The sequence below is a fragment of the Lepus europaeus genome, chromosome 1 (assembly GCF_033115175.1).
Source record: "Lepus europaeus isolate LE1 chromosome 1, mLepTim1.pri, whole genome shotgun sequence".
Taxonomy (NCBI): Eukaryota; Metazoa; Chordata; class Mammalia; order Lagomorpha; family Leporidae; genus Lepus; species Lepus europaeus.
In genome coordinates this window covers 123583911-123593990 of record NC_084827.1, presented here as the reverse complement: position 1 = coordinate 123593990, position 10080 = coordinate 123583911, and positions in this window count along the sequence as shown.

Genomic DNA, 10080 nt, shown 5'->3' with positions numbered 1-10080 from the left:
GTGCTAAAACCACACAGTGGATTAAGACTAATCTCTTCAACAAATGGTGCTGGCAAAATTGGATTTATATTTGTAGAAGAATGAAATTAGATCCATACCTCTCACCACATACAAAAATCAAATCAAGATGCATCAAAGACCTAATTTTTTTTTTTTTTTTTTGGACAGGCAGAGTAGACAGTGAGAGAGAGAGACAGAGAGAAAGGTCTTCCTTTGTCGTTGGTTCACTCTGCAATGGCCGCCGCAGCCAGTGCGCTGCTGCCGGCGCACTGCGCTGAACCGAAGGCAGGAGCCAGGTGCTTCTCCTGGTCTCCCATGCGGGTGCAGGGCCCAAACACTTAGGCCATCCTCCACTGCACTCCTGGGCCACAGCAGAAAGCTAGCCTCGAAGAAGGGCAACTGGGAAAGAATCCGGCGCCCCGACCAGGACTAGAACCCAGTGTGCGGGCGCCGCAGGCAGAGGATTAGCCTAGTGAGCTGTGGCACTGGCCCAAGACCTAACTTTAAGACCTGAGACTATGAAGGTGCTAGAAGAAAATGTAGGGGAAATACCTCAATATACTGATGTGGGGGTGACTTCTGGGACAAGACCTGCAAAGCACAGGCAACAGAAGCAAACTAAAGAAATGAACTATATCAAACTCAGAGGCTTTTACACAGCAAAGGAAATGATTAATAATTGTTTTCCAACAAAATGGGAAAAAAATGTTTGCAAAACACCTGACAAAGGATCAATATCCTGAATATATCAGAAACTCAAAAAAAAAAAAAAAACTCAGCAACAAATAAATAACCTATCCAGTTGAGAAATGAGCAAAGGACTTCGACATTCTCAAAAGAAGAAATACAAATGTCCGATAAATATATGAAAAAATACTCAACATCATTAGCTATCAGGAAATCTACATCAAAACCACAATGAGATATCACCTCACCCCTGTCAGAATGGCTAAAATCCAAAAAACAGTAACGAATTCTGGTGAGGATGTGGAGAAAGGGGAACATTTATATACTGTTGGTGGGAGTATAAACTAATGCAGCTACTGAAAAATAGTGTGGAGATTTCTTTAAAAAGTAGAAACAGACTTGCCATATGATCCAGCAATCACACTACTAGGAATATAACCCCAAAACTTGAACACAATGTATCAAAGAGATACCTGCACCACCATGTTCCCAGTGGCTCTGTTCACAGCAGCCAAAATTTAGAGCCAACCAAGGTGTCACACATAATCAGATAAATGGATAAACAAAATGTACACTACAGATAGATTGATAGATGATAGACAGACAGACACACAATGGAATACTATTCAGCCATAAAACGATGATCCCAACTGCAAGACATCATGTTGAATGAAATAAGCCAGATCCAGTAAGATAAATACCGCACGTTCTCCTTTATATGTGGGAACTAAAATTTAAAAAAGAAGCAAAAATGAAAGAAAGGGCCAGCACTGCGGCTCAATAGGCTAATCCTCCGCCTTGCGGTGCCGGCACACCGGGTTCTAGTCCCAGTCAGGGCGCCGGATTCTGTCCCAGTTGCCCCTCTTCCAGTCCAGCTCTCTGCTGTGGCCCGGGAGTGCAGTGGAGGATGGCCCAAGTGCTTGGGCCCTGCACCCCATGGGAGACCAAGAGAAGCACCTGGCTCCTGCCATTGGATCAGTGCGGTGCACTGGCCGCAGCGCGCCAGTCGCGGCGGCCATTGGAGGGTGAACCAATGGCAAAAAGGAAGACCTTTCTCTCTGTCTCTCTCTCTCACTGTCCACTCTGCCTGTCAAATAAATAAATAAAAATAAAAATAAAACCTTTAAAAAATGAAAGAAAGAAGAAAGAAATGTTTTATGTCAGTATGGCTAGAAACATAGTTCATAAAACTTTTATACTTTTGTCAAACCAATAGTTTGGAATGCTATACCTGTATAGTTTTAATGATCTGTGATTACTTTCAAATTTACTGTATATGGTGAAAAGGGTTTTTTAATCCATTTGATTATTATTTAGAGCCATTGTCTATAGTCCCACTAAACTAGGTCTTTCTGCCTTTTATGTGTTAAACTTCTTATTCAGTGAATTATTAAGCTTTTTTTACTCTAATGTAAATTTAAAATATGTTATCTCAAAAACAAAAAATAAAGAAAGGGAGCCGGAAGGAAGGTGGGAGGTAGAGAGAGGTAGGGACGGAGGGAGGGAAGAATTGGAATATCATTATGTTCTTAGAATTGTATCTACGAATGTCATTAAATCTGTTAAAAGACTAATTAAAAAATAAAACAAAGATTTTAAAAAGAAAATAAATAAATGTGATACAGAGTGGAAAGTAGAACATCAGTGGAAAACATGTGAAGACAAACCACAAAAACAACAAATCTTCTCCAAGAAGCTGCACTCCCTTACTCTTTGCAGTTATAATGTGATTATCAGTAAGGATTCTAGACGTAGAGAAACAGTACTTGTTAGGACATGTGAGATGTGCACTCAGTGATGCCTGTAAGTAATAGAGTGATTCCTAAATATTAGGTAAACATTCTACCTTGTTAAATAGTAGCAATCCTGTTAGGGCCATAACAGCATAGGCACAAAGTAAGGTATCTGAGCCAGACAAAAGAAAAAATATTGTACATTTGGCTTGTGTCTATATCTTTAAACTTTTTAGGAAACATGATTTCACTGTTTGTATAGTAATGACTGTAATAACTTCCTGACTGTCCCATGTATATTAGTTCAGGGAGCTATCTTCCAAGACTGGCAGCAGAAGCCTGAAACTGCAGAGGACTGACCACTGCATAGCTGCTGTTTCCTTTATGACGGGTCTTTAAGAAATTCCTGGAACATCTGTTTTCTGAAACAACTATATGTGGACTTCAAATCTTTTCTCTTTTTTTGCAGCAAAATAAACTTCTCATCTGATTCTATTTCTACAAAACTATTAAAATATCATCATACATGCATATCCACGCTGATCATGTATAAATGAGGCACAGTAAGAGATTAACAATAGTAACTAACAGTGCAATAGAACACTTACAGCAATATGTTATCATCAACATTATGTAAATGTGGTTTCTTTCACTCAAAATACCTTATTGCATTATAGATCTTGGCAACCTCAGCATAGTGATTGCTTTTGCTTTTTCATTTATGTTCAGAACGTTCACCTTCTCACTAAAAGGAAGCACACTGGGGCTTGTCTCTGACACGTTCCAATTGCCGGCATCAGTACTCTTGTGTGCTGAGTCTGTTGTGAAGTAAAATAACACTTACTTGACCACAAATATCATGGTACAATGACAGTCAAGAAAGTTGGCCGGCGCTGTGGCTCAACAGGCTAATCCTCCGCCTAGCGGCGCCGGCACACCGGGTTCTAGTCCCGGTCGGGGCACCGGATTCTGTCCCGGTTGCCCCTCTTCCAGGCCAGCTCTCTGCTGTGGCCCTGGAGTGCAGTGGAGGATGGCCCAAGTGCTTGGGCCCTGCACCCCATGGGAGACCAGGAGGAGCACCTGGCTCCTGCCTTTGGATCAGCGCGGTGCACTGGCCGCAGCGCACCTACCGCGGCGGCCATTAGAGGGTGAACCAACGGCAAAGGAAGACCTTTCTCCCTGTCTCTCTCTCTCACTGTCCACTCTGCCTGTCAAAAAAAAAAAAGAAAGTTACCAAGTGATTAATGGGCAGGCAGCATACACAGCACGAATACGCTGGCAGGGCAAGGCGGGCTTTCATTAAGCTACTCAGAACACCATGCAATCTCAATCTCATGAATTATTTATTTCTGGGATACTGCATTTAACATTTTTCAGACTGAAATTGACTGTGATGATTAAAATTATAGAAAAATAATAGATGAGGGAGACTACTATTTTCAAGTCCTAAAAATTGTTTTATCTATAAGTCAGTATCTTTTCTTTATGTGTTTCCTCATTTGAAGTTGTTTGCTTTGTGAACAATACTCTGGTTTATTGCTTAAGTCTGTTTATCTTAAAACACATTCTCTTAAATATATAATGGCTAACTCTACAATTACATCTGATCAATTATTTTTCATAGCTGGAACAGGAGCAGTGGGAATGGATTTAGAAAGGGGGGAAATGTGACTGACACAAATGAAATTTAGAGAAACAAGCCATAATTATCGGTGAAAAACGAACAGTTATCTATTCCTCATTATTTCATTTGAAATTCTGATACATATCATTCAAAGCTAATATTTTCTGTTATTTTCACTGTGAAGCAATAGTTATCTATCTAACAAAAATGCCAACAAATCTTAAAGACAGATTTACATAGTTTAAGGAAAAAATGTCTTAGATCTTATACAAAGATTACTCAGTTTTTTTCTAAACAATCAAAGATATTGATAAAGATAACATGAAGCACTAGAAAGTATTTACATAAACTAAAACCTAAGCCTAAGTATATTTTAAAAGTCATAACAGATTGGGGCTGGCTCTGTGGTGCAGCAGGTTAAAGCCCTGGCCTGAAGTGCCGGCATACCATATGGGTGCCGGTTCTAGTCCCGGCTACTCCTCTTGCAATCCAGCTCTCTGCTATGGCCTGGGAAAGCAGTAGAAGATGGCCCAAGTCCTGGGGCCCCTGCATCCACGTGGGAGACCTGGAAGAAGCTCCTGGCTTCAGATTGGCACAACTCCAGTCGTTGCGGCTATCTGGGGAGTGAACCCTTATTAGAAGACCTCTCTCTCTGTCTCTACCTCTCTCTGTAACTCTGTCTTTCAAATAAATAAAATCAATCTTTAAAAAAAAATAAAGTCATAACAGGTCAACTCTTTAAGTAAAGACACCCTTCAACTTGCAATGGAGTTTTGTCCCAAAAAACCTATCATAAGCAGAAAATACCCATGGTGAAAAATGCACTTATCACACCTAACCTACTGAGCACCACAATTTAGCAACATAATACTCTGCATGGTGTTGGTTGTTCACCCTTGGGATTGCATGGTTGACTGGGAGACACAGCTCCTGCTGTTGCCCAGCTTCTCAAGGTAGCATCAGGCCAAATATTACTAGCTTGGAAAAAGATAACAAGTCAAAATTTGAATTGTTTAAACTGAATGCATATCATGTCCTCATTATTATTAAGTTGAAAAATGCTAAGCCAAACCATCATAAGTTGGGCATTCTTTGTGTTCATCCAAATGGAAACTAGTGAGATAGGAGTCAAATATTTTTCTATAAGCATTACGATGTTATATCAGTCAGAGATTTACAGCAAGGAACCAGCATACATGATCCTGGGTGCTAGCTAGAAAGGATGGCTAGGGGAGCCTAAATCTGAAGGCTGGTATTGGGGGAACCGTTAGGAAGAGCTGACACTGTAGTTCACAGGTGGAATTTCCTTTTTCTCCGAGAAACCTCAGGTTTGCTCTTAAAGCCTTTCAACTACCTACATAAGGCCCACTTAGAATATTCAGACTACTGTCATTTAAGTAAATTCAACTGATCGTAGATGTGAATTCTATATACAGAAGTGCCCTCCCAGCAATAATGAGGTTAGAGTAATTTTGATACATGAAACTCATCATCACATACATTCGGTGAATGAAAGAGAAATCTGGAATAACAAGTCAACAACACATGAAGGAGCTCCACAGAATAATAAGGATGACCCTAGTGTTGGGGCCAGAGAAGAGTTTCCAAACACGCAATGTAACTCTGAATGAGGCAGATCCACCTTGAGTTTGAGAGAGAGTGAGGGTGGGGGGGTGGGGGGGAGGAAGGGAAAGAGATACCTTTGGGAAACTCACGAATCATATCTTTAGTGAAGGATTAACAACAGCTAGCACTGAGTAATTCCTCTCTATTTCTGTCCCTGTGCTAAGCTCACAACATCTTCCTGGGATTGGTTAACACTTATTTTTAGAGCTGAGGAAATTGAGGTTTAGAGAAGTCAAATCTTGTCTGGTAAACTAGCACATGTTGAGTACCTGTGGTGTGGGAGACACATTGTGAGGGCTTTCTCTTCCTCAATCCTCATCATATACCTTTGAATGTGGAATTTTTGCCTTTATTTTATATGTGAACATTTTGAGGGCCAGTACCCTGTATTGAATATCCATTACAAGGTGAATTCAAACATAGACTTCTCATTCAAAGCCCATATTTGTTCCACTATACGGGAAAGCACCAACAGTGAGTGTTCACTCAGATGACTCCTGATAGAGAAGGGTAAGATAATGACAGGAGGGTAAGAGATGGCGATACAAAACTAGATGGGAGAGCAGGTAGGTCACAGGGCAGGGTTTCAGCATTCCTGGATGATTACGGTAAATAGGCAAAGAAATAAGCAGCATGCTTTATGTACACTGAGGAGGGTTTGTATACTGATGGTAAAGCATGTATATTTGTGTCTGTCTCAAAGTTTTATGAGACATATATATATATATATGTATATATTATACCTATACATAATTACTCATATAGACAATTAAGTGTACAATAAGGTACTAATTAATATTATTGCATAACTAAAAGGATTTTAAGTAACTAAAATATGACAGGAACAACAATAATAATAGAGCAACAGTTACTTAAGCACATTGTCACAATATATAGATTTTTTGGTACTCATTCATAAAATGTACCTTAAATGTTTTTTACTATCAATGAAGAGTTGAAGTTTGTGAATATTTTTTTTTCATAAATCAGAACAGAGAAGACAAGGTTACACCTGTGATATCATTCTTTCTGGGTTTGGTCAGTCTGTATTCAATAAGGAAAACAGGCCCCTGTAACTATTTTAGGCATAAATGATTCAATAGAGAAACTAGGGTTTGTACAAATGAGGAAGGAACTAGATGTTCTGCTTGCATTGGATCAAAGAAACAATAAGTAGTGCTTTCAGTTCAGTGTGTTGGAATGCTGGAAAGTAAAACTTGTGAAAACTAAGATTTTGTCATGTCAGGTCATTTCACCTGCAAAGTGGGGTTGGTGGGCAGCTCCATCCCTGTTTGCCTCCCTGGAAGAATGGTTTCTCTTTACTCTTCCTTCCACATCTCTGTGAGTGCATCTCTGTGGCCAACTAACCTAGAACTAGTCAGGAAGGGGGCTCTAGGAAACAATTTGCAGGATTATAAGGGGAAAATTTCTGGGTGATAGCTCACTTAGGTTATGATCCATGTTCTTAAAAGGCAGAGAAAGTGTGAAATTAAAACTAAGACATCAAATTGAATATATGACAAAGTCAGTGTACTGTTATTTTTGTAGTTCAAGATTGTATTGTCTTTTTTCCACCAGAAACCTTTTAATTAAGATATACAAACTCCATGCATTTCATATATATAAACTTAGGAACAAAGTGATTCTTCCCAACCTACCCTCCCTCCCACCCACACTCCCACATTTCTTCCTCCTCTCTCTCCTATTCCTATTCTTATTTTTTACTAAGATCTATTTTCAATTAACTTTATACATGTAAGATTAACTCTACACCCAATACAGAGTTCAACAAATAATATGAAAAAGAAAAATAATCTGTTCCTCAACAGTCGAGACAAGAGCTGTTCAAAGTCATTGCATCTCAAAGTGTCAATTTCACTTCTACAGATTACCTATTAGTTACCGCAGATTTGGGAGAACATATGGTATTTGTCTTTTTGGGGACTGGCTTATTTCAGTAAGTATAATATTTTCCAGTTGTATCCATTTTGTTGCAAGTGACAGGATTTCATTTTTTTAAGGTTTTTATTTAATGAATACAAATTTCATATGTATAGCTTTTAGGAATATAGAGTTTCTTCCCCCCATTCCCACCCTCCTGCCCCCACTCCCATCCCACCTCCTACTCCTTCTCCCATTCCATTTTTCATTAAGATTCATTTTTAATTCACTTTATATACAGAAAACCTACTCTGAACTAAATAGAGATTTCCGCTGTTTACACCCACACAGACACACAAGAAATTATGGGATTTGTATATATGGAATACAATCATTTTTTTTTACCTCTGTGTAGTATTCCATAGTGTACAAATCCCATAATTTCTTTATACAGTCTTCAGCTGACATGCATCTGAGTTGATTCCATATCTTAGCTATTGTGAGCTGAGCTTCAATAAACATGGGGTACAGATAACTTCAAGATTGTATTTTTTTTTAATTTTTTTTCTTTTCTTCTTTTTTTTTTTTTTGACAGGCAGAGTGGATAGTGAGAGACAGAGAGAAAGGTCTTCCTTTTTGCCGTTCACCCTCCAATGGCCGCTGCGTCCAGTGCATTGTGCTGATCCGAAGCTAGGAGCCAGGTGCTTCTCCTGGTCTCCCATGTGGGTGCAGGGCCCAAGCATTTGGGCCATCCTCCACTGCCTTCTCGGGCCACAGCAGAGAGCTGGCCTTGGAAGAGGGGCAACCGGGACAGAATCCGGTGCCCCAACCGGGACTAGAACGCCGTGTGCTGGCACCGGAAGGTGGAGGATTAGCCTATTAAGCCACAGCGCCGGCCAAGATTGTATTTTCAATAAAGATGTGAATTAACATTAAAAACAAAGACATGAAAAATTACATATGGGAGTGGATCATCTAAATAAATGTGTAACAATAAAAGAAACAAAAATGTTTGAGACATTCTTGACAAGACGTTTGCCCAGTGGGGCCCATGACTGCTGAAGGCAAATGTAAAGCCATTTTTAAATAGAGTGATAATCTCTGGTAATAGAGTGGAGTCATTTTTTTCCTTTTAACTTTTCTGTGCTGGTGAAGTCACTATTTTTACTTTAATTTTTTGTGCTGGATATCATGGTGAGAGGAAACGAAGGAGAACAGCTCTGTCATGACCTCTTCCAACAATTGGTGTCCATCTCAGGAGAAAAATAAGAAAAGCAAGGTCTTGATCCTCTGCAGCAGGATAGCATGCTGGTATCCTGGAAGTCCTGCCTGGGTAATAGCCCTTGCTACGTTGACATAAGCAAAGTTGCTTTTCCGCCACTGCTCCAATGAGACACTGAAAACCTGACAAATTCTCTTATTTATTAAACTAATGTCGTGAAGTAAATCATTGAAAAACAGCATGATAAATTCACGTCATGTTTCCCTACAGATGAAAAATTATGACCTTTTATGAGATAATATTAACTATTGAAGTGACTTATCATGTGCATTATTATTATTAAATATTTAATGAAGGCCAACAGAGTGCTTATATATTAAATACCATCCTGAGCAAAGAGTTGTGAGTTTTTATATGTGTTTGTGTGTGTGTTTATATATGTGACCCCCCACCAACTCCACTTTGTAGGTCAAGTGACCAGATATGACATAATCTTAGATTTTACAAGAAACTCATATATATATATATATATATATATATATATATATATATATATGATATCTAAGATATCTAAGATATCTATCCATATATCTATAATATGTCTTGATAGATAGATATATAGATATAGATAAAAGCTTGGAATACTATAATGTAGGCCATATGCCACATGGGAGAGTGAATTAGATCATGGAAAGGGCAGAGGAATACTATTAATCATACTGGCTTATAAACTTCATTTCTACCAACTGAAGTTTCATCTATCTTGCTACATTAACATTTATATTACACTTCACTGCTTATGTGGGACTTATTGAAAATTATGACTGCTTGGAAAATAGTTAAGCTTTCATTGTCCAAGTGAATCACCCTAAAATGGAACTTTCTTTCTCTGATATGTGAAATACTCAGTATCTATCAGGATTTATGAGTTGTTGGTGCTAAGAAATCTATGTTAGGGAGGGAGAGTGACTACATTAGACACCATATTTGTCAAAAAGAAAATATTGTAAGGTAAAAAAATTCTAAAGATAAATGAATAAACTGTGCCTATAGCTGTACTAAATACTTTCTCAGTTGATTTACCCAAAGGATAGTTTATTCTATCTGAGAAACACCATATTGAAGATAATGATCATAGTTTTGAATACTGAAAATCAGCTATTGCAAAGAGAAATATGATGGGGAGAAATGGATTTAAAAATGACGATAAAGATAATTGGAAATGAAAAAAAAAACAACCTGGTGTTAAATTGGAAATGGCATAGAAAATTAATTAATTTTTTAAAAAAATATATTATGTAGGATCT